The sequence below is a fragment of the Euprymna scolopes genome, chromosome 21 (genome assembly GCF_053919585.1).
Source record: "Euprymna scolopes isolate OS-2025 chromosome 21, ASM5391958v1, whole genome shotgun sequence".
Lineage (NCBI taxonomy): Eukaryota > Metazoa > Mollusca > Cephalopoda > Sepiida > Sepiolidae > Euprymna > Euprymna scolopes.
This window is the reverse complement of record NC_136502.1, coordinates 85,357,041-85,383,158: the sequence shown is the minus strand read 5'-3', so window position 1 is coordinate 85,383,158 and position 26,118 is coordinate 85,357,041. Positions and strand designations below refer to the sequence as shown.

At 31.9% G+C, this 26,118-nt stretch overlaps 1 protein-coding gene across 3 annotated transcripts in view; it reads right to left on the bottom strand.

Annotated features, from left to right (window-relative positions):
- The window catches only part of LOC145242532 (protocadherin beta-16-like), a 370,951-nt gene that overhangs the window by 275,526 nt on the left and 69,307 nt on the right, over nucleotides 1-26,118 (bottom strand). The window lies entirely within an intron of this gene.

Genomic DNA, 26,118 nt, shown 5'->3' with positions numbered 1-26,118 from the left:
GGAAAAAAGGATAAATAATAAACCAATTTTAACCAATGAAAAAAGGGATAAATAATAAACCAATTTTAACCAATGGAAAAAAGAACAAATAATAAACTAATTTTAACCAATGGAAAAAAGGATAAATAATAAACCAATTTTGATCAAGGGAAAAAGGATAAATGATAAACCAATTTCAACTAATGGAAAAAAGGATAAATAATTAAAAAATTTAACCAATGGAAAAAAGATAAGTAATAAACTAATTTTAACCAATGGAAAAAGAATAAATAATAAACCAATTTTAACCAATGGAAAAAAGGATAAATAATAAACTAATTTTAACCAATGGAAAGAAAGGATAAATAATAAACCAATTTTAACCAATGAAAAAAAGGATAAATAATAAACCAATGAAGAAAAAATGTAAAAATTGTTCAAAATCAGTTAGATTAATTTATCCCTGACGATGAAATCTGAAGGATTGGAAAGTACTCGGACTTATGATAAATATGGTGATTACATCAGCCAGTTCCCGCCAGAAGTGAAGACTGTTATTCAGAAGTTGGAAAGGATCGAAAATAGAATTAATAGACAAAAAAACGTCTATTTTATTCATTGAAATATGTACATGCGTGTAAATGCATGTGTGTACGCTTCGATAAGAATATATGAATAAGTTTACATGCATATTTGTTTTTTTTTTGTTTTGTTTTTGTGTTTTTTGCTTTCATTTATGCAAGTGGGTGTATATGTGAATATTTATAGACATGTTATTTGTAAAGCAAAAGTTTAAACAAAATAATTCATGGGAAAATTAAATGTATAAGATGAATGACTAAAAAATAAATTGTGTTCACGAATTATTGAAGCAAATTGCAATAAATTGCTGACCATAAATTATTCGCAGAAAAGACGCTGCATTTCGGAATGTATCGCAACGTCATTATAAAATAGAATTCGCGCGAAACAATTTATTAAAAAAAACAAAACAAAAGAACACAACCAAATAAAATATGTCTATTATTTGATAGCACTCAATAAACTTGAATCGAATTGCGATTCAAATAAATAGAAACGTTTTTGAGGCTTGGATTTGGCTTAGTGGTAGCAATGATGGGCCGAAATCTATAAGATTCCGTGATTTTCCCCGTCTTCAAGATAGGATCGAAGTGTTCTTAGTCAGCGGAAAAGAAATTTTTTCCTACTGAGGCAATTTCTATTTTTGTCCCATCCCGAGTGGTCCTATTTGTGGATCTGGATTTTGGCCATATATAAAAGTGACCTAGTGTGTAATTTAGCCTTTTCAAATTTTGTTTAGTATATTTCTTTGGTATATATATATACTTTGCCGTTCCAGCAAATAAAAAGATGATTATCAAGGTGACGGAGAAGTGAAGCAAATACACGGAGAGCTGAAAGGGATATGCAATATGAAGAAAGTCAATGTAGCAACAATAAGATGCCTCCGTTCAGTCTTGAAAGACAAAGGATACTTCTGTAGGGCAGCTTCGTGTGTAATTGTGCGGCAAGGGTTGCGCAATCCGCAACCACACCTCTTCTGAATCGGTTTGAGTCCAGTGGCAAGGAGAAGTCCAGGACGACTAGAAACAATGCCGAAATAAGTAGAGTGCACATACAGCACCTGGAAGTCCCAAATAGTCAGCAATTTAGTACTGACTAGGTTCAATGTTGCTTAACTTTGGTGATCCAGCGGGAACTGGTGTGTTATCGTGATTATGCGGTATTGTAGCACCAATAATCATAGGAATACTAGGAACATTCTTGAAAAACCTTGGAACAAGAATAGGAGAGATTGGAATCAGGGAATAGCTGAGGAGATACAGGAGACAAGAATAATGAAAACTACTGAAATATTAAGGAAAACGCTAGAATGCGGAGACTAATACACATATAAAAACTGAAACAGAAGTAAACCAGGAAGATAAAGGAAAACCACATGAAACCAAGAAAACTGAAACTGTATAACTGTAAGTTTATCCTCCTCTTCCCCCCCCCCCAAAAAAAAATGTAGTGCCGGCATCAACTGGCACCGCACCAAATAGTCGAGAAGAGTTGAATAAGGTGGAAAGACCATGGAAAGAAAGCACTAACCAGACCCCCACCAGAGTGAGAAGAGAACTGGAACATTGTGAAGGCTTATTACCACCCAAAATCCAGTGATGACTAATGGCGATTGCCATGCGAGAAGTCAATGGCAAGCGGCTATTGCGATGATGCAAATTCGTTTACAAAGGTTATTGAAAGGCGTGGAAATCAGGGGAGACTTGTTCTCACTCAAACTCCATGAAACATCACCGGTTGTTGTCAGTAAGCAATCGCTAATGATGTCCTGTGTGAGAACTCTTAGTAAGTATAAAGCGTTCAAATCCATTTAGTATTACGTATAAGATATTTTTGAATGTCAATAACTATTTCCGCAAAGTCACGTAAGGTAGACATCAGATAAAAGACAGCTTTTAGAAACTGAATTCCAAACTATCCTTTCTCTGATCAAGTCTTTATTTATTCCTATATTATATTCTATTTATCTACTATCTTATATATAATAAAGTAAAGTAAAATTCCCCCTATTTCATTGTCTATTATAGCTTTATAACCCAAAGCTTTTTATGCTGATCTATTCCGGTAGCCACTGAGCGATTTCTAGAAAATAGCCATTCGTTTCGTTTTCTTAAAAATTTTCTTACATTTTTCCAGCTAAGAGGCCTCTCTTAACACAGTCTTTTACAGAGTATTTGGCAGGCATTTTTTTACTATCATGCTAATATCTACTTCTACAACCCCTAGAGCCATTGGTGGAACTGTTGTTCATGGATTATATTTTCGCATAAACACTGTTTGTGTTTCAATTTTCATGCTATTCCTTTTTCTTTGTAATCTACAAATGTTTTAAATCTAAATAATTAACACTCCCTAGAAGTACACTTTCAACCCTAACCCGACGTTCTAACTGTCTGTTATATATATATTTTTACCCGTTTCGGATTAGTGGAGTATAGTTATTATAACAGATACTTTGCCGACTACGTCGAGCGATTCAAAATGACAACGTTTATCTGATGACTACATTATTTGTATTATTTGGATTCATTCGACTACTGCTCTCATCTTGAGTGTGAAAATGACACTCAAGATGAGAACAGTAGTCCAATGAATCCAAATAATATGAATAACCAATCCTCATCTCAAAAATTCAGAAACGTTACATTTAATTTCATGTAAATAGTTACTGGCATTCTAAAAATATTCCATACGTAATACTAAATCGATTTTAATGCTAATACGCTCATCATGTCATAATCTTTTTAAAATATGATTTTTTTTAACGTTTTGGCGATAAAATTACGTCGGTTGGGAAACCTGATTATCGAAAAAGAAAAGAACGCACACTCAAACCGCGGCCACAAAAATTAAACTTCCTTTCTTAAGCGGGTTATTTTACTCATAATAATTTATGCACCTAAAATACGAATTAACACTGTCGTCGTAAGCTATATATAATTTACTAATATATAACCAAATAAAACGCGTTTTCTTAACAGTATTCTTATAAAATCCCTCTCGTGTGTATACTTCTTTCGTTTTGTCTATTCCACCATTTTAACATTCTCAATCAACTAAATTAGTGAAAATTTTGCCAGGAAGAAACATGCGCACACACATTTATAACTGCGCTATGTTACATTTATTTGATCTTTTCTTTTTTTGTACCTTTTACTGACATTGCTTTCTAAAGACCAACCTCCTTTTTTAAACAACACTCCCCCGTTAAAAAAAAAGACGGGTTGTAATTAAACTTTCACTATAATCCAGTTGACCCCCTTTCGAAATAACGGTTTTATATTTACATCACACCGGACTACTAGAAAGGGGGGGAGGGGAGCGAATGAAAAATAAATTGATTTTTCACCGATTTAATTTTTTTTTTTTTTTAGTTTATTGAAATTGACCTTTAATAGACCCTTCTCCGCACCTCCGTCTTTTTCAAACAAAAAATTCCCTTCGTTAAACTCCACATTAACCTTAAATTCTGGTTGACGATTAGACTTCCCAATAAGTTCGGATGTCTCCCCACCACCACCTAAAATAAATATGGGGGTCTATATTTGTGATGTTTGTGTCACCCGGGGTTCAATTATAAGTAGTAAATAATTTAATAGTTCAAAGTTGAAGGCGAGAATTTCTTTAGTTAATTTCCCGGGAAATGCCACGACACGGGTACTGCTACTTCTCTATAAATCAACTCATATCACATCCTCCCGCGTATTTTTTTTATTTGACATGCCATAGTCAACTGACTCTGCTATCTAAACTGTTCTGTATGTCATCCATTCTTTCAATATGACTAAACCTAAAACGTTTTCTGTTTTGCATAGATTTTCTTATACTAACAATAATTAACCTTCAGCTGAGGTCATTAGACCCAAGTGTGTGTGTGTGTGTGTGTGTGTGTGTGTGTGTGTGTGTGTTTACATGGAAGTCACCAAGCTTAGAAACCACTCGGGGATAAGGGTTATTGTGTGTACAGTAATCAATCTATCCCATAGTGTCGTAGTAATCGTTAGTATCGGAGATTTGATACAATAAAGCCATAAATATGACAATTATATATACCAGGCACTGTATGTAGGGGAACGTAGATACTCCTCTGAAAGAGTTGCAAAAAATAAATAAATAAATAAATAAATAAATAAATAAAATAACGTTGTGATCTCCCTTAAGAGGGATATACATGCGACTGCGAACCACTTGTGAATTTCATACTCCCATGAAACTTCCTCCTTTGGAGGAAGACGGTTAAACCCACATTAAGGTTAATGTTTCATTTTCATTTTCAAGTCTGTGTACAAAGCAATCTAACTTAGGAGGCCTCCGAAGTTCTGCCATAAACATGGTACTCCAACTGAGGAGGTGTCCCATTGGCCCTCAAAGCCACCTGAGTCTAGATGACTGTTGAGATAGGTTCTTCTATGTTGGCTAGGGTATGGTTCTGTGCAGTTCTAGAAGGTTCACTTTCCCTATCTTTTTCTTCTAACCCTTTGAGAAGGAATTAGTTTTTTTTATAATCGTCTGAGGCGCTCGGACTCGAAAATGCCGATAGGGTTGCTTAGGAAGTTTTGCAGGCCAGAGTTCTATGACTTTTCAAATTCAACTTTCCCAGCCTTGTGTTACATGTTCTCGTCATTGGAGGGAGATAAACATCCATGTACTCCAGAAGGCTCTCCCCGCTTATATTACTTTAAATCGGAGGTGGAGTAGGTGATTATTGGTAGTGCTGGCTGTGGTGATTCTACAGAGTGGAACGATAAATTTGTCGCCCTAAAGAAAACAACACCACAGCTTTATTTTAAAACTTTTATTGAAAAAATAAATTCAGGTAACTTAGTTATGTAGTAGAGCTGACACCTATTCAATGAAGCCGCCTTCAGCCTCAATCCTCGCCTCAATACGGGTCCGGAACTGAGAGCATGCCTTTTCCACAAGCGCCAGCGGGAGCTCGGCGAATACTAGGCTAATGGCGGCAATCAAGCTGACTTTGGTGTTGTGGGAGATCATGTTGGTGATGTTTTCGATCTATGACCAAACGAAGCAGACCAGCGGTTTCAGGTCGGGCGAGGAAGAGGAGGTACAAAGTCGTAGCACTCCTGAAGCCAAGTCTGGGTCTGTGTAGACTGTGGACCGACGCCGAGTCCTGCTACCACGCCCAGGGTTTGCCAGCAGCCACCTGATCGCACCAGAGGATCACCACACTCTTCGACACATCCAGGTACACTTTTGTGTAGACTTTCAAGCCACACTAAAGACCATAACAGTAGCCGGAAACTTCGTTGAGCTGTGCCCTCAAGCGTTGAACCGTTCGGATTTGCATTTTGAGAGTGCTGCCAATGGCCCTGTTGTCATAACTTGGATCGGTAGAGAGCATGAGTTGTACAGCGGCGCATCTCCGATCTCGCTTGTTGAACATTGTGACACTTTCAGACATGAAATTTGGGATTTGTACAAAATTGGTCAACAACACCAAAAACAACAACAGCAGCAAAAAAAAAAAAAAAAAGAAAGTCGGTTTTCATCAAACGGAAATGGAATCATGTCGTTTTTCCTAGGGCGACAATTTTATCGTTCCATCCTGCATTCAACGTTAGAAATTAAGTTTCTCTGTTTGTTTATTCTGTGGATTCTACGGATTTACGAGTGCAGTTTAAATTCCCCTCCACCCCGAAACCGTTCATAAACTAAATAGATTTCGCAAAAGTGAATTGTCAAAAAAAAAAAAAAAAAAAAATGCGAGAGGAAGACAAGTGTAGGTCGACTACAAATAAACTCTTCATCTCCGACTTAATTCAGTTTGTTGTTAAGTTTTCTTCAGGAACAAAACCATCAACTCGGAAGGAAAGATCGAAGAACGCGAAGAAAAGCCAGGTTTTGAGTTAACGGCGGCGAAGCGCGGAGAGGGGGGGGGGGGCGGAGGATACACTTGAAAAAACTTTGGAATGAAATTATCCAGACTTGCCTGTCACCAACATGTCTGCCATAAGAAGCGAAACAAAGCAAGAAGAAAAGGATAAGAAAAAAACCCGGTGACTGCTTGTGATAGCGAACACACAATGCAAACGTGGGTGAGTGGAGGGGGAGAAGGGGATTCTAATGATCTTATGCATGGCGAGAACTCAGCTGGTTAACAACACAAATTAGGAATAATTAAAGATAGGATCTTTCTTGAAGAAAAGAGGAAGAGAAAAGTGCGAGGACAAAAAAAAAAAAAAAAAAAAAACGAAGAGGAAAATAAAAGGAGCAAAAAAAAACGAACACACAAAAATAAAGAAAATTGTTTTTAAGAATGTGTATGCGTTTTGTTGCGTGTGCGTTGTTTTGTGGTAAAGCCTTTTGTGTATGCGTTTGCGCATGTTGTCTTGTAATGTGTGTGTTATTTTACACACATCTGTGTGTGTTGTCTTGTGTAATTCTCTTCGGATTCGTTTCACTTCAGTCGAAGTTCTCAGAAATCAAGGAACCCCCCTCCCCGAGGCTTACACTTGATCTTTATATGAGAAATACATAGATATTCGAATGTTCCATCAAACGTCTAATTTATCTATCAATCATTGAGTTAGTGAAGAAGCTGAGAACATAATTTTCCTCTCTCCAATTGACCATTTAAATATGTTTTTATTAGTGATGGGCCGATTCCAATATTTTTCACGATTCCGATACAATTACCGATTCCATATTAAATTCCCGATTCCGATACAATTACCGATTCCGATTCTTTATAAATATCTAAATATGTAACTATTAAATTGTTATTTTTCCCTCATTACCTTAGAAACACATTGTTAAATGTGCAGATATTTTCTAAAACGTAAGAAAAAAAAAATTGTGGGTGTGATATATCGATTTTAGTTTTACTGGTATTTCAAAATCAATAAATATTTATTATTTTATTATTACTACCAGCTATGGACGATTATTTTTTGAACAACGTGAAATAAAAAAGATAATTGAAACAATCGTTTTTGGCATTGGAAAATAGGCATAAATTCTTCTGATTCCGATACTCGAAAATGTTCTGATTTTTCCGATTCCCGAATCCGATTCCAATTAATCGTCCCAACACTAGTCATTATACATGTTTCTTTTTTTTTTTTTTTTTTTTTGTTTTGTCTCTTGGTCTTACTGGATTCCATGACAAGAATTCATCTAGTCGGGTGGATTGCTGCTACTTGAATTAACGTCACTTTGAGAAGGTACACCATTCCTTGTAAAAGCCAGTGTTTGTTAGCCAGGGGAGATCTTATTTGCGTTGCGAATACTATGCGATTTTGAATATTTAATCACGCTTTACTTATAAGGAAAAGTATCCTTATGCCAGATTGTCCTGACAAACACCTGCACAGAAAGGTGTCAGACACTCGAGGATAGTGTCTAGTAGGCATTCAAGTTCTCCTGAACCTATGCATTTGTGTGCTGTCACTTATAGTGTATCTGTTATGTGTGTTGTACATGTCCCTGTGATGTGAACATTATTTGTGTATTCTTATAAAAAACGTAACATGCGGCCGCAGCCGAGATTGAACTCACTATCCGAGTTTGTAGTGTAATTCCAATCTTCTTGGTAGCTGAATACTTGATGCTTCGCCAGGGTTATCAAGGGTATTTTTTATCGTGACGCCATCACTAGATAAATTGCCTACTATGGTTTAGGAAAGGCCCATCTTCCCTCGAGAGAAGCATAAACCGCGCCAGTTTCTCAACCTGGTATTTTACCTCGTATGCATTTGGTTACACGTGTACTGTATGCCAGGACTCTACATTGCGAGTGAAACAGTCACATTTGCGAGTGATTTTTTCAAAGTGGCGACTAGAACTAATGAAACGCTTATCTTTTAGCTATTGCATTTCTTTCACTGACAAACTTCCAAGGTTCACTACTGAGTGAAAAATATCTTTTCAATTTTTTTTAATAAAATGAACAAAGAAAAATTATTTAAACAATAAAAGTTTAATAGAACAATAGACTCTTTTTTTTTTAACGAAGGCTGTTTAAAAAAACATCTTAAGGAATCAGAATGTTTATACCTTCAAGTATCAACATAAAATTTGTTGTATATTTAGAATTACACTTATTTAAAAAAAAAAAAAACACAGAAAAATCTTTATGATGTACATACTCGTCACAGAATGAAGATGTCATATTCTAAAAATCATGTGGGTTTGGCTAGTAACTTTTCTATTTGGCTAGTAAACGAAAATATTTAGTTGTCAAAGGTCAACTAAATATAAGTTTGTCCATAGAGCCCTGTATGCATTCTTATGTACATGTGTGTAATATGTATTGTGTGTATATACGTTCTATTCAAGGATATCGGTTTCTGTTATTTTCTCAGCCAGGATTTCATTTAATATTTTGTTCTACATTTCAAAATTTGAGTAGTTGTAAAAAAAAAAAAAAAAAAGAGCACCTTCTTTTGAGCAACAAACCATGGTTAGTCTTTTATAAACCTTTTATTATTTTTGGTCCCTCAACAAAAGGAGGGTGGACCTGTAAATTCACCCTTGTCCGTTCGTTCGTTTGTCCGTTCGTCTATCCGCACTTTTCTCAATAACTCCGACTTGGAATTTTTTGAAATTTTGCACAAACATTAAACATGATATGAGTAAAAAAAGTAACAGAACGGATTTTCCGGGAAAACTCCGCTCCCTCCCTCCCAAGAGTGCCTTTCGGGTTAAAATGGCTAAAATTGACACTTGTGTGCTTATTAAAAAAAAATTGATGACTTGGATTTTTATAAAAGTTTCTGAAAAATTGTAACTAACTGATTTCTGTATAATTTTGTTTATCAGTACTTTGCGATAACTCTTGAGTGTGCCCCAGGAGCTCTTTTAGGGCTAATAAAAACACCCCATTTTGGGGACTATTTTACCATATTTGTCCAAAATTTTCTGTGTATGTCTATTTAGCAGTTTTGCATGGTGCTGAACTCAAATTTAAATATGTTAAGGCCTTGGAAACTTTTGGGGCTAAATGGGAGGGGGGGCAAATAATGGACTTAGTCATTTATTTTTTTGCATGGCACAGAACCCAAATGTACATATGTTAAGGCCTAAAACTACACCCTTTGTTCATTTTCACCAGGATTTGACATCCCCTGAGACTTTTGGGGCTAAATGGGGGAGGGGGGGGGGCAAATGCTGAATTTAGTCATTTTTTTTTTTTTGCGTCGTTCATTGCATAGCATCTTTCATCAAGACCTAATCCTTTGTCATGGTTGGAGTACCATTTCTAGAGATAGGAAGGTCTACACTATTGTTTGTTTCTTCCCACCTAGACGGGTGGAGGGGCCCTTTGTATCCTTGGTGCCGGCCAGCCAGTCTTTACTATATTTTTACATATGAGTTTTACATATGAGTCCTTATTCATTTATTTATTGCGGACTATTATCTTTATCTTTCAGTTGTTGTTACACAACGTTTCGGCCAACTATTCCTCTGGCCTTCGTCAGGTGGTAACCGCGACGGGATAGGAACTCCGAATCTCCTAACTGCATTCTCAGCAATTACTGCCTTCCATAGTTGTTGTCGTCTCACCACGCTTTTGGCCAAGTAAGCCGACTTTGGGTAGGATTGAAACCGCTATCTTCAGACAATGCTCACCTGGAACCGTAGAGATTCAACGTCTCTATCCACAAGGCCTCGAAGGGCGATCAAGGTTGGATTTTTTTTGATCTTATAAATCCACGTTTATATCTGATCTTCCTTATTGTCTATGGCTTTTCATATTTTATTAAAAGCTGTCGTCTATTAATAAAGGAAGTATCTGTTCATAACAATGCTAGATGGCTTATAAAAGGAGCACACCATTTTTTTTTAAATATTTGGTCAGAGTTTATTACTAATGAGAGATATTCTCGGGTCAGAGTCTCTGTCAAACTCCTATACAGAGAAACCGAAAACACCCGAAGATGGTGTCTAGTAGACATTCAAGTTCTCTCTAATAGGTTTTCACATTCTCTCCAGTAGGCATTCAAGTTCAATCCTCTCTCTCTCTCTCTCTCTCTCTCTCTCTCTTTCTCTCTCATATATATATATATATATATATATATATATATATATATATATATATATATATATTGCAATAAAAACATCGTTTCCGAAACGATCGTACAAATTATTGACTTTGTTGTGTTCCTTCTTATGAAACAGATTTTTAATTTTTAATTTGAATTTGAATTTTAAATTATCAATCACATTACTATATATATATATATATATGTCGAAAAACTGCATATGCAAATTAGGAAGTGTGCGCGAGAAGAGAAAGAAATAAAAGGAGAGAAAAATCCACCACGTGCTCGGGCAGAAAGAAAGTTGATCTCAAACAAAATGGACGTGTAAAGTCTAGGACGGCATGCGGTTGCAAAAAAGGAGAAACACGAACCAGGTTAGATGTACATGTGGAAGGGAGAGACTTTTTAAGTGGTGTTGAAAGTGACGGTGATAAAAACGTTTTGTGAAAAAAAAAAAAAAAAAAAAATGCCGACACGGATTTTTATTTCTTTCTTTCCAATTTTATTTTTAGTAAAGCGTAACGTTGTCTGTGATGCATTCGTTTGTATACATACTTGTGCATGTGTTTGTGATATGTGTATTTTTTATTAAATTTTTTTTTTTTTTACTTGGCAGTCACCATTTATCAAGGCCCAAAGGCCAGTAGAGGATGAGGGTTAATGAATATAAGGTGATAGTGTAGTAGTCATTAATGGTGTAAATTGGGTAGAATTTGATTATTTATGGAGACGGCTCAATTTTAAGGCTACCATGTTGTATTCAACCGGGAAGAAGACCAGCGGAACAGTTTTCCATAGGCGGGCAGTTCTAGGAAATAAGCTTTGTTCATAGAATCTGTTCGTGTAATTTTAGTTCATGTGTTTGTAATGCGTGCATGTTTTATTTTTTTTCCTTACTTGGGAGTCACCACTTATCAAGGCCAGAAGGTTAGTCGAGGATAAGGGTTAATGAATGTAAGGTGGTAGTGTAGTAAGCGTTAATGGTGTAAATTGGGTCGAATTTGATTATTTATGGGAATGACTCAACAAGAATTTGTTTACATTGAATTTGAAGGTTGCCATGTTGTATTCAAGCTGGAAGAAGGCCAGCGGAACAGTGTTCCACAGGCGGACTGTTCTGGGAAAGACGCTTTGATAATGAAATCTGTCTGTGTATTTTTATTTCATGTGTCTGTAATGCATGCAGTAGAAGTGTTCTTGTATGCATATTTTGTAATGTGCGCACTGCAATCTCGTGTACATGTGTATGGGATGTATTAATTATGTGGATATATTCTAGTGTGTGTGTGTGTGTGTGTGTGTGTGTGTGCGCGCGCGCGCGAGTACATGTGTGTTGTTTTCTGTTACGCTGCTGTGCGTGCTTTGAACAAAACACATGGAAAAAACAAAAAACAAAAACAAAAAACAAAAAACAAACAAACACCGAGAAACAGAACAGAATATCCCATGCGACCTTTTCCATAGAGGACAGTCGTCTATTGATAAAATAATTAAAATAAAAAAAACAGGCATGATGATGGTTCGGTACAGAATGTGAGAAGGGTTTATTTCTCCTTCTTTTTATTCCCCTTTTTTCTTTCTCGTTTTATCTTTGTGTACAGAAACCTTTATGAAAAATCATATTTTTCCAAAGCTTTGAATTTTAGGTTTAATTCAAAGTAGAGGCTGCATTTATTTTAATATAGTTTTTTTTTTTTTTTCGTCATCCCTTCATCTTCTTCGTCTTCTCTCTTTCATTTGTTTCAAGTTCTTTGTTGTGGGTGTAAATTTTGAAGCCAATAATTGTAAAGCATTAAATTATTAAAAGAAGAAATAAAAGAGGAAAGAAAATGTTGCTTTGTTTGTATTAAAACTTAAATACAAAAAAAAAGTCTTTTCATCTTTTCTGTGAATAAATATCATTATTTCAAAGAATCTATAAATTTCTCTTCATCTTTATTTATAAACAGCGAGAAAGATAATAAATTTTATCTTTATTTATTTATTTATTTATTTATTCTCTCTTCTTTTGCATTTGAATTACGAGATTGCTTTTTTTTTTTTAATATAAACTTATTATGGGATGGCGCTATGTGAATACGTGTGACATCATTATATTTAAAATCTAGCCGCAAAATATTTATAAAAATGGAGATGTTTGAAAAATATATTCTTAGGATTTACAATTGTTTTGTTTTGTTTGTTTTGTTTGTTTTGTTTGTTTTCTTTAGAAAATAAATTTAATTCTATTTCTTTTATTGATTTTTTTTCAACGAATAATTTTCACCTGAAGAGGAATGCAGAATGAATCACCTGCAATGCATTATTGACACCACGAATATGATGAAGCAATTGTTTAAACAATACCGGAAAATATTAGCAACTCACAGACGATACTGATGTATTCAAAAGAATGCTCACGTTTTCTTATTTTTAAAAACGTTTCTCTCCATTACTCACTTCATTTTCTCCCACTTATGCTCCACGCCCATTTAGAAATCGTGTGTGTTCGGTTCTAACAAAAACGAAAAACAGTAGAAGGTATATTTTTTAGAATGGTTTAGGGTATCCTACTAATCAAATTTCTATTGTCTTACTCCCATTGTATTACAATAAATGTTGAAGTCGCTCCTTATAGAAATACAAATGTTGAGCACTGTCCGAGAAATAAAAAAAAAAATGTCGGTCAGCTGGTCTTGTTGCAAGATCGCAACTTCCTGTCGCGCGATCACTATAGATCGTCTGAATTAACATTAAGCTTTATTAATGTTAAAATTTCCCTTTATTTCGCGGCTGTTGACGGTGGCTAAGAGGGGTTAGTTTCTTGTGAAGTGACTTCTTTGCGGGGTTCGAATCCTTTAACCAGCGGTAATCGTTACTGTCACTTGTCACTTCCTGCACTAATGAGTGTTCATGCTTTATATATATATATATATATATATATATATATATATATATATATATATATATATTCATATATATATATTCATATATATATTCATATATATTCATATATATTCATATATATATATATAATCATATATATATATATATTCATATATATATATATTCATATATATATATTCATATATATATATTCATATATATATATTCATATATATATATATATATTCATATATATATATTCATATATATATATATTCATATATATATATTCATATATATATATATTCATATATATATATTCATATATATATATATTCATATATATATATATTCATATATATATATATATATTCATATATATATATATATTCATATATATATATTCATATATATATATATTCATATATATATATTCATATATATATATATATGAATATATATATATATATTCATATATATATATATTCATATATATATATATATTCATATATATATATATTCATATATATATATATTCATATATATATATATTCATATATATATATATTCATATATATATATATTCATATATATATATATTCATATATATATATTCATATATATATATATATTCATATATATATATATTCATATATATATATATTCATATATATATATATATTCATATATATATATTCATATATATATATATATTCATATATATACATTCATATATATATATATACGGCACAATCACTTTGACGCACCGAAGTTAAGCAACGTTGAGCCTGACCAGTACCAGATAGGTGACCATTTGGGAAGGCTGAGCATTATATGTACGCGCCGAGTCGTAGAAATTTCCAGATTGGTATCAATTAATTCACTGGGAGAGATGCACCCTCGTTTCGTGAAGACATGCATCTAGGAGAAGGAAAATCTGATGTAAAACCCTGCGGTCTATTGTCCTGTGCCAGTCATCTGCACCGACAAAGATTAGCAGTAATACCAAAAAGTGTGGTTAGTTCTACACAAAACCTTCGCCACTATAAACAAATCATTTGTGTGGATTTCCGAGCAACTTACTTGTTGTGGCGGACGAGAAACATCGAAAAATTGGCCAAAAACATTAATTCCTTCACTCTAAACTGGACACTTTTCTACAGGGAGGGGTCGCTTGTTTCGTCGATGTCATCTCCCCCTTCGATTGTCTAGCCTTAATTTAAATCTACGTCACTTCCGATGTGGTGATGGACGCAACAGCACAGACGTCAGTTTTTATTTCACGTTCTTTTCCTCCTTCGTGGTTACGGGTTCGAGCCTGCCTGCCTACTACCACTTTTTTTTTTTTTTTGCTTAACACACACCTCCAAACACCGGACACCCAGGCTAGTGAAAAATAAGGGCGATCTATTCATATATATATGAATAACAATAAGCGCTTATAGTTCTTAACAAAACGCTAAAGCAGCAAAATAAATAAATAAAAACAAAAGCATTTCGAAGTTGTTAATAATCGATAAAAAATGCCAATAACAAAATACTTATATTTCTGGAAGATACATTTCGCGCAATCAAAATCTTTGAAATGTAAATATTCTAAAATGTAGAATTTGCAATGAAATTCGTTAATAAAGTCTATAGATAGTAAGCGCAAAACAAATCAGTTTGACATTTTTGCTGTTGACGATTTTTTATGTATTTATTTAGTTCTGTTTACCTTTTTACATTTTAAAGGAATTCGCCAAGACAATCTGACAGATTCTCCAAATGAGACAATCGTTAGATTCTGACCTGTGACCTTTAAACGTGAATATAATTTAACGAGTTTCAGAAATTGAAACAATGTTTTTTTAATTCATTTTCTATGCCTATATGAGTCAAGATATATTAAAATATAAATCTTTTCCTCTGGACACACACACACACACACACACACACACACACACGCGCGCGCGCACATATATATTATATGATATATATTAGTGGCCTGGCAAGGATACAGGGTAGACAAGAGAAGCAGCAAAACTAAAGCTGGCCTGCTAGGACACTATATATACAAATGTAGGCAATTTTGGGCATATTAAATTGGTTTGAAAATATTTTTTACCAATTGTAATAAATTTTTAACTATAGATTAATATTATAATCTTCAAAAAGCCTACAAAGATACGATTGGTTGGTTGGTTGGTTGGTTGGTTGGTTTTGTTTTACGGCATAGCAACCCATTTCAGGTTATTTAATGCCGAATCCAGTGATTTTGAAGAAAATTTTTTTTATAGAATATATTTGTTTTTTTCAAGTCGGTTTCTATTTAACCCATAGTTGGGACCCTAACAGGTACTACCACTCCGGGTCAGAGTGGACCCGGGAGCAATGGTAATTTAAGGATGGTCCATACTCCCCAAAGCCCACAAGCTGGGGCCTCACCATCGGATATAGTTTAAGGTCATATCCGAGACCCCAAAGATATGAGCATTCCAATATTCAATTTGGCTAAGAGTATATATATATATATATATATATATATATATATATATATATATATATATATATATATATGTGTGTGTGTGTGTGTGTGCGTGTGTGTGTGTGTGTGTGTACAGGGTGACACAAAAAATCGGGCCCAAGTGTAATTAGGCCCCGTTGACAACCATAAGAGCATTCTACAATGCCGATTTACCCACCGCTTGCATTTTTTTTTTAATTTATTCTCCATTTTTTAATACACTTTTCTTAAAAAAACATTCATACATTTTCTTCTACACTACCAGCATAAATAAATAACACCGAAAATATGTTTTTTTTAATTTGCGTTACAAATAAATAATCAATGCGACAATAAAACGTATTGTTTTACTGTGTACATATTTAGCGTCTCAATTGTTTTTTTTTTCAAATAAATAAACAATTGTTGATACTTTCTGCTTTTTTTTTTTACATCGTTCATTTACGCATAGTCTTAATTAGTTTTATTGACCTTATTATTAGCATATAAATTAAATATTTGACCCAATGGGTCATCAATGTTTGTTTAAAATAAATGAAAAAAAATTTACATTTTATTTTCATTTTCTATTTAAAAAGCCATTCTTAACATGGAAGAGTGTTTTTAACTATTCTGTACTTTCAACTAACAATTCCATTTAAAAAAGATATATCAAAATTTTAATTTAACTTTAAGTATTATGGTATCTGTTCAGTACACATTCACCTGTAAGTATGGCAAACCACTTATAATTCAACGGCTGTAAGTTTGTTCGTTGTTTTTTTCAAAAATAAACAATTATAAACGGAACGACTCATAGAAATCTATCCATATTCTTTTTACATTTTAATATACTTTCATAGAAATGTTTCTGTTATGTCACAAAAAAACCCTATTTTCTTTATGTCACAAGTGTCATGCTCATACATGAATTCAATAACTAATATAACATACTGACCCAACGGGTCACGAGTACTCTAGTATATATATATATATATATATATATATATATATATATATATATATATATATATATATATATTACCTTCCCACGAGGGCAGAGTAAGACACAGGATCGGTTTTTAATGTGAGAAAAATTCCGCTTCCTCAAAAGGGAGACACTGAATTGAGGCAAAATTAAAAATTGCCTCAGTCTAGAAGAATTTCTTTTTCACTGACCGAGAACATTAAGGATGAAATGTAACATCAGAATAGCTTCTATACTATGCTGATAAACAACAAAAACAAAAAATCAATCTTCAAACAATCAAGTTAAAATCAGCACAGTGTCCAAAGAGGAGTGCTAACCTGAGGTGGTCTGAGAATTTACATACATAAAACAAAGGTTAGGTTTATGGTAAAGGCTATAGGTGCAGTCGTTTGGATTTAGGGATAGATCTAGAAAGTTTCTTTCATTGTTTTCTTCTCATCGTCTATACATATTATATATTATTATTAGTGATGGGACGATTCCAATATTTTTCCCCGATTCCACTACAATTACCGATTCCGTACTAAATTCCTGATTCTGATACAATTATCGATTCCGATTCCGACTTTTTTTTTATAAATTTGTAAATATTTAGCTATACAGTTTTATTTTTTTCTGATTATCGTAAAAACACACAAATATTTTCCTAAGCGTAAAAATATACTTGTGAGGGACGATCTATCGATCTTAGCTTTACTGGTATTTTAAAATCAATAAATACTTATTAGTTTATCATTATCACCAGCAACGGAAGATTTAGCTTTTAAAAAAAAAATCAAATAAAAAAGACAATTAAAAGAATCGTTTTGGCACCAGAAAATCGATATATTTTTTTCCGATACCCTCAAATATTCCGATTCCCGATTCCGATTAATCGTCCCAACTACTTATTATATACACAAGCTAACATTTCGGAAGAATTCTTTTAATTCGGTTATAGTCTTATTGCACAGCGTAGGCCTAGCTTCAATAGTTAAAGGTACATCGTCTCTATATAGGGCGGCCTGTAAATTTCTATTGTTTGACAATTGTGCACATCGTATTTCAGTGTGGATATAATTAAACGTCGATTAAACAAAGACTGTTGGACATTCATGGCTAAAACTTGGTGGATACATCAGACATAAACTGAAGTTTATTTGTTCTACATATGATTTGATTATATCTATATATTATTTGAAAAGCGTGTGTGTTATAAATTTTGGGCGTCACGCTTAAATCCGAGTGACTGTCGTTTAATTGTTATAGACTTCCATTTCTTGTAATAAATAATTTTACTGAGAATTCTTCCTAAGTTTTGGTTTCGGTTTCGATTATAGCTGATGGCACTTAAGTCATTTATTTTTTTATAAATAATTTTACCAAGAATTCTTCATAAGTTTTGGTTTCGGTTTCGATTATAGCTGAAGGAACTCGAGTTCATATATATATATATATATATATATATATATATATATATATATATATATCATAAGTTTTGGTTTCGATTCAAGCTGATGCACCCAAGTCATATGGATATATCTTTTATTTTTGAAATCACAAGTTTATAATGTATAAAAATCAATAGAACATTAAATCTATAATGATATATACGAAATCTGCTAGAATTAAACTATCATATTTAAGCGTACTTTACAACCGGGCTACGCCGGGCGTCCCTGCTAGCTTAGATAAGCACTTTTACAGTTTTAACATAAGAGATACAATAATATCAGAGCGTCCCCATTTACGCTGAACATCCACGGAATTCCAATATCAAAATATTACATATGAATGAGTCCCCTGTGGAATTTCCACAGGTCCTGCTAGTTACGAATTATTGATTTTATTAACGATTCTATATGTGGTGTTTTGGAGAGTCATTTCATAAGTTGAGCCAACTTTGGCAAGACGCCTAAATATATATATGTGCATGAAAATAACCAGTCTCTCCATGAACACGTGCATCTGTTAATGTAAAAAATAACGTTTGCTTATGAAAATATTGGCCGAATTCCAGTCTAAACAAAATATGGAACTTTCAAGTTAAACAATAATTTTATATGCACTTAAAACTGATTACTATAATCCAATGACATGCTTTGAATCCCTTATCTGTCTCAATACTTGCGACTTCTCTTTATAAACTGTTTATATTGCGTTATCCTTCCTTGCTTTCTTCGTAACACTTGTAGCCAAAGCTGTCATGATAGAAACTTACAGAAAGAGAAATATTTCATAAAGAAGAGATGAAAATAATACATCGTAAAATCGACTGAGGATACAATACAAAGTAAACAAATCATCTGTCAACGGAATAAGTGGGGTTAATGACAACAAGATAATTTAGTTTTGCATGGAAATAATGGACAGTAAGAGGCAGAAATCCACCGATACATTCAACAACTTTAAATCCATATTTGTCTAAGTTGCCAACGACTGACTGGTGGTGTCATCCACTTGCCAATCGTTAACACTTAATGTAATGAAAGATGGATGAAAATCCAATTCATTCTACGTTCTAATCTAAATATTTAATTGTTCGACGTCCGGTATAAAAAAAAAAAAAAAAAAAAAAAAAAAATTATCATCGCAAACATTAATTAATGAGAAACGAATTACCTCCCTTTATAGTTGCTCTTTATCAGTTAAAAATCATTAAAACCATTTCCTCTCCAAAAATAAAAATAAAAAAATCTGCTATCTGTTTACGGTTTCAAATTGGCTATTTTATTTTATAATTAAAAAAAAAATCACGTTGAGAGGAGACTAAGTGTTTTTTAAATTATAGATTCTTTTTAAAATTAAAAATAAAATATGCAAGTGAACTGACATCTGTTTTTTTTTTATAATTTATATTAAAAAATATCCAAAAAAACAAAAAAAATGTTTTGTGTGTTGAATTTTCATTGAAAAAAAATGTAATTTTTAAAAAATTAATTCTTTTTAAGCTTTAAAAGGTTAAAAAGAATTTACTAATAAAATTGTCTTAAATTCGTCGTTATTTGTTTTATCTTATTTTTATTCATTTTTATTTATGTGTTTAAAAAAATTTCAACTCCCACGGAATTTCCACGGGTTCTGCTAGTTTACAATTAATTAATGAAATAGTACTTATGAAACCAAACTGAAGAATCGGGAATCCAAGCGTGAATGGTTTGTTTATACTGTAGTGCAAAATACATGAATAAATAAATAAATAAATAAATAAATAAGACTAAAAAATAACTTTAAAAAAAACGCTACAATTTGATAAAAAATACATCAAAATTTAAAATTTATTTATTATATTTCTCTTGTTGCGATTATCATTGTTGTTGCATTAACAAGAGTAACAAAATTGGCATTTTGGCATCGTGAAATACTAGAGGTATTACTAATAAAAACTCAATAAAAAAAATCATACAATTAATAAAATAAACTATACCAATAGTAGTAATATCCTAAAATGTTTGTAAAGTTATTAAAGTAATAATAAAGAAAATATGCATATATGCGTTATAAAATATATATTATTCAAAACCAGTTAGATTAATCTATCTCTGACGATGTATCCAGAAGGATTGGAAAGTATTCGGACTTACAACAAATACGACGATTTCATCAGCTAGTTCCTTTAGAAGTGAAGACTGTTATTCAGAAGTATATATATATATATATATATATATATATATATATATATATATATATATATATATATATATATATATTAAGGTGATTGATAATTTATAATTCAAATTCAAATTAAAAATCTGTTTCATAAGGAGGAACACAACAAAGCCAATAAATTGTACGATCGTTTCGGAAACGATGTTTTTATTGCAATAGAAATTAAGTCATGGACAATAATTTTAACATATAGTTTTTTTTTAACGAACAGAGAAAAGCGGCCAAATACTACATACGAAAAACATATAAAAAAAAACCCTAAAAAGAACAAGGACACTGAGAAATTTGAAAATGATTTGATTAACCTGATTAAAAATATTAAAATTAAAAATAAAAACAAAAAATATTTCACTCCAACCCTTAAAAAAATAAATAAATTTTCGAAATCTATTTCCAAGAGCCACCAAAATAAATTGATAGTACCGGCAGATAAAACTAGGAATTTTTACACGATGGACTATATACAGCATAAAAATCTAATATATAAGGAACTTAATAAAAACCATAAAACAGTAAATAAGTCAGCATTAAATGGAATAAATAATGAAGCAAAAAATATTTTAACTAAACTTAAAATAGATTAATACACAGAAATAACAGTACCGGGTACCCCGAGATTTACTTTAAAAGACCACAAACAAGGCTTTAATATAAACCCTACTATTAGACTCATCTGCCCATCAAACTCAGATATAGGATTAGTTAGTAAAAACATACTAGATAAGATTATCCCTAAAATTGAATCATTAATAAAATACCCACTATGGCAATCTTCCACCCAGGTAATCGATTGGTTTTCTAGCATTCAAAATAAAAATAATTGTAAATTTCTTTCTTTTGAATCATTTTACCTATCAATATCGCCGATTCTACTAAATAAATCTCTCTTAATGGCACGAAAAATAACTAATAAAACGCAGGACGAAATTAAAGTAATACTCTTAGCTAGAAAATATTTAATAAATTTTGACAACAAGTATTAGACCAGAAAAAATATCCCTGACCATTTCAACGTTTTAATGGGTTCGACGGGCTAAGCTCAGGTCACCGATCTGGTCGGCCTTTTCCTTTTAGATGAGATTTGTTCTATATTCCATGAACAGTTCAAACTAGAAGGCGGCCTATAAAGAAATGATGCACTTTTCGTAACAAACTCCACGAATAAAAATTACGAAAAAGCAATTAAATCCTACATAAATTATTTAAAAATTATGGACTTACTATAAAAATCGACCCCAATAAAAAAAAAATGGTTAATTTCTGAGACATAACCTTAAATCTTGAAAACTCTATTTTTGAACCCTATCATAAACCTAACCAATCTGTACTATATGTCCATCATGAATCAAACTACCCTAAATCAATATTGAAATCAATAGTTCCCAATGTCTCTTTAAAAGTTTCTAGACTATCTTCTAACAAATCTGTATTTAACAAAAATGAAAAATATTACAATGAAGCCCTTAAAAACTTAGGATACAAATCACAAATCAAATTCCTAAATAAAAATGATAGAAACAAAAACTGCATTGAAAATAAACCTACTAAAACCACAATAACCTATAATATGGCCACGTCATCCCGCATACGAATGACAAAAATGACCAAAATGCAATACAAAGCAAAATGGAACCGCAAGTATTAGGCACTAACACAAATAAACAACAAACCAAAGTCCGTAAGCGTAAAAACAGACATAGGGAGATCCTATGGTTCAACCCTCCATATTCCAAAAATCTTGAGACAAACATAGCCATAGAATTCTTTAAAATATTAGAAAAAACTTTAAAGTCCCTCATAGATACAGTAAAATTTTTAATAAGAACACGATCAAAGTGTCTTACTCAACTATGCCAAACCTTCATCAAAAAATAATTAGTTCTAACAATAAAAAAATAATAAGATATAAAATACAAATACAGAAACTATAGCAGGCTGTAACTGTAGAAGAAAAAAATAAATGTCATCTACAAGGTACCTGCAAAATAAAAAAATATAGTTTATAGCTGCACAGTATCACAAACCCCAAATTTAAATGATGTTAATGACAAGCATAGCTCGACCACACAATTAAATAACTACACCCACTTTAACCAATCTACCAATCAAATACAAACCAACCCATTACATACCAGTTCCGCTCCTAATCTACCTAACAATAACTGCATTAAACAAAACGCAATCTACTTCGGTTCCACATCTGGACTTATTAAACATAGGATTTCAACCCACAAGCACTTTTTTAAAAATCCCTCCCTGGTGAACCAAACCACTCTATCTAAACATATTTGGTGACTCAATGATAAGAATATTTCCTTCAATTTGAAATACGAAATAATAGGATCATATAAAGTATATATGCCGGGGGACAGATTCTGTGCACTTTGTAGATATAAAGCCCTTAAGATTTTAAAATATGATATCAAAAATAAAACCACCCTCCTAAATTCAAGAGATGAACTTTTATCTCCATGCATTCATAAAGGTTGGTTTAAATTTAACAAATATAAACCACTATAAGTCATTAAAATGTTTCTTCTTAATAATCTATTTTAGAATTTGTAATTTATAATTTAATATCTTTATCAATAAAATTTGGATCATTATTATTATTATTATTATTATTATTATTATTATTATTATTATTATTAGTTTATCTGATATATTTACCATTATTTTACATCTTATTTAAATATCTATTTAAATTTAACCTTTGGATGTTACTATTTTTATTAATTTCAATAAATAAATAAATAAATAAATATTTAAAATATCATTAATTTTATTCAATGACTTTCAATAAGATTATTTTATGTTATATAAAGCAGCATAAAGGCTGATTATCTCCTTTTGATCATTTTACTAGCCAAATACGATTATCTCCCTTTTTTTTAAATCTACTATTTAATTTAAATTAAGCGTTACTAACGTATTCTAGTCGTTAAAGATATTCCATTGGCGTTCACTTTGAAAATTCAACATTTATAAGCTACAACTAACATCCAAATGAATGCTTTGACGATAATTACGATTTTCAAAATGCGAATCATTAGAAGGTATATACACACACACACACACACACACACATACACACACACACACACACACACACACACACACACACACACACACACACACACATATATATATATATGTATATGTATAACTACTTCATTTATTCACATAAATTTAATATACGAAAGTATAGATTTATGCGTAAACTTTAAGTATTTACTTCAAAAGTGCTCAATACGTAGGTAGAGCTAGTTAGTAATTTATAAAATATATATGGCGATTAAGCTACACTGCATATTCTGCGTTTCATCCAACTATAGGATTCGTCAGGCTTATGCGCGAATTCTGTGGTTGCTTCTTGTTTTTATATATTTTAAAGATTTCTAGTTGGCCAATCAGCTTTCTAGTATCCACCGCGCCCTTCCTATCAGCCAATGGGCATGCATTTTATCAAACAATGGATCTGTTTTAGAACTAGGTTAGTGGTTTTAGGTAGACGTTCTCTTTTTTCTTTTTTTTATACATATAAATATACCTATGTGTACACACATTCATGCACATATATATACATATATATACATATATGTGTGTGATCGTTTATGTATATTCATGTTTATTTAATTTATTTATTTGTTTGTTTTCTATTGTTATTGTTAGTTTTAAAGCTATTTTGTATCGCTATCCTAGAGTAAGTTTTATTTTGTGAACACAGTTGTTTGCTATTTCCCGTTTACAGTTTAATAGATTTTGAGGTTCTTTAAAGTACAGGATAGAACATTTTTCATGGAGGCATAATTTACATGGGTCGTCTAAATGTCTGCATGTGGTAGCTTGTCTCATTATTTTCCATTCGACTACCGGCGAATGTCCGCTTTCTTTGAGTTCCCAGTATTTATTCGCTAGTGTTGTTTTTATACGGTGTTTTTTTTATTTTTGAATGTGCTTTTGTGGTCATAGTATCGGGTTTTGAAATCTAAGGAAGTCATGCCTATGTAATATTTCTTGTTATTCGGGTTTTCTTTCGCAAATATTGTTGCTTGATAAACTACGCTTTTTGTTAGACATTTATTTTGGACTGGGCAAAGTGTGCGGTGTCTACAATTGCATATATATATTTGTTAAATTTTCTAAAAAACATTTTATTATAACCTTATATTTAAACCAAATTCAGATTTATAATTTTATTCTAATTTTTATTCTCAACCCATCTTACTTTGCTTATCAACATAAATAAGTAACTATTTTCCTTTGTATTTTAATATTTTCCAGATACATCTGCCTTACCTAAAAATGCTAGGTTTATTCATGGTGTCTTTTATGAAAAAAAAACCCCACCCAATATTTTTGCTGATGAGGAGACTTTGTTTAAAAAAATAAATGTTAAAATTATTGTCCATGACTTAATGTCTATTGCAATAAAAACATTGTTTCTGAAACGATCGTACAATTTGTTTGTTTGCTTTGTTGTGTTCCTCCTTATGAAACAGATTTTTAATTTTTAATTTTAATTATAAATTATCAATCACATTACTAAATATTAAAGTAGCTCTAGGATATTTGCCTATAGAGCTTATCATATAATTGCATTACAACGAGTACTGTTTTTTTCTTGTATTTTAATTAAATTAGTAATTTTACTATCATATTAAAATTCACTCTGCTCTTTAGACTACTATTTTAACCCCCTTATATATATATATATATATATATATATATATATATATATTGCATTTTGGTAAAATACACTTTCGTGTAAATAACTGAATTCATTCAAAAGTATCGCAAACAAAAACAAATAAATAACATCTACATAAAACACGATACATCCAGCAGTCGCGCAAGATAACCAGGTGTAGAGGTTTAGGGTTCTAACCATGGGGTCCAGATTTCGAATCCTGCTGATGAATCATAAACGACGAAATATGTGTCAGTGGATAATTATATTTTAGACTATATATATATATATATATATATATATATATATATATATATATATATATATATATATATATATATATATATATATATATACACGGGTTAATCATTTACTTGAAAGTTACTCGGTTTGTATATACCTATCGTAATGTAGTAAAAAAATCTTTCTCGTGAATAATTTTTTTATAATGAACAGTTTTTTGGTAAAACTTGCGGAGAATGCTCTGTTTTACGGTTGTTGTAAAAATGGAACGGAAATTTAAATTTCGTTCCGTCTTTAATTCGGTACATTATTACATTACGTCCAACTCATCGTTCACATTCGACATGTCCACTTTTATAGGTTATGATCAGGTTAAGGGTATCTATTCCGAAAGGCGTTCTTAACATAGAGAGGTTGTAGTGTTTATTCGTTTTAAGCATACCCGAAAACCTATAAAATCGACATTTCCAATATGAAAGTTGAGTCGGACTTGTGTAAAAACAATACCAAAAATGTATACCAAATTGACATTTTTCGTTTTAAAATTTAATTATTTTTTGTTAATAAAATTATATTTTTATCAAAAAAATCTATCGAATTTATATATATATATATATATATATATATA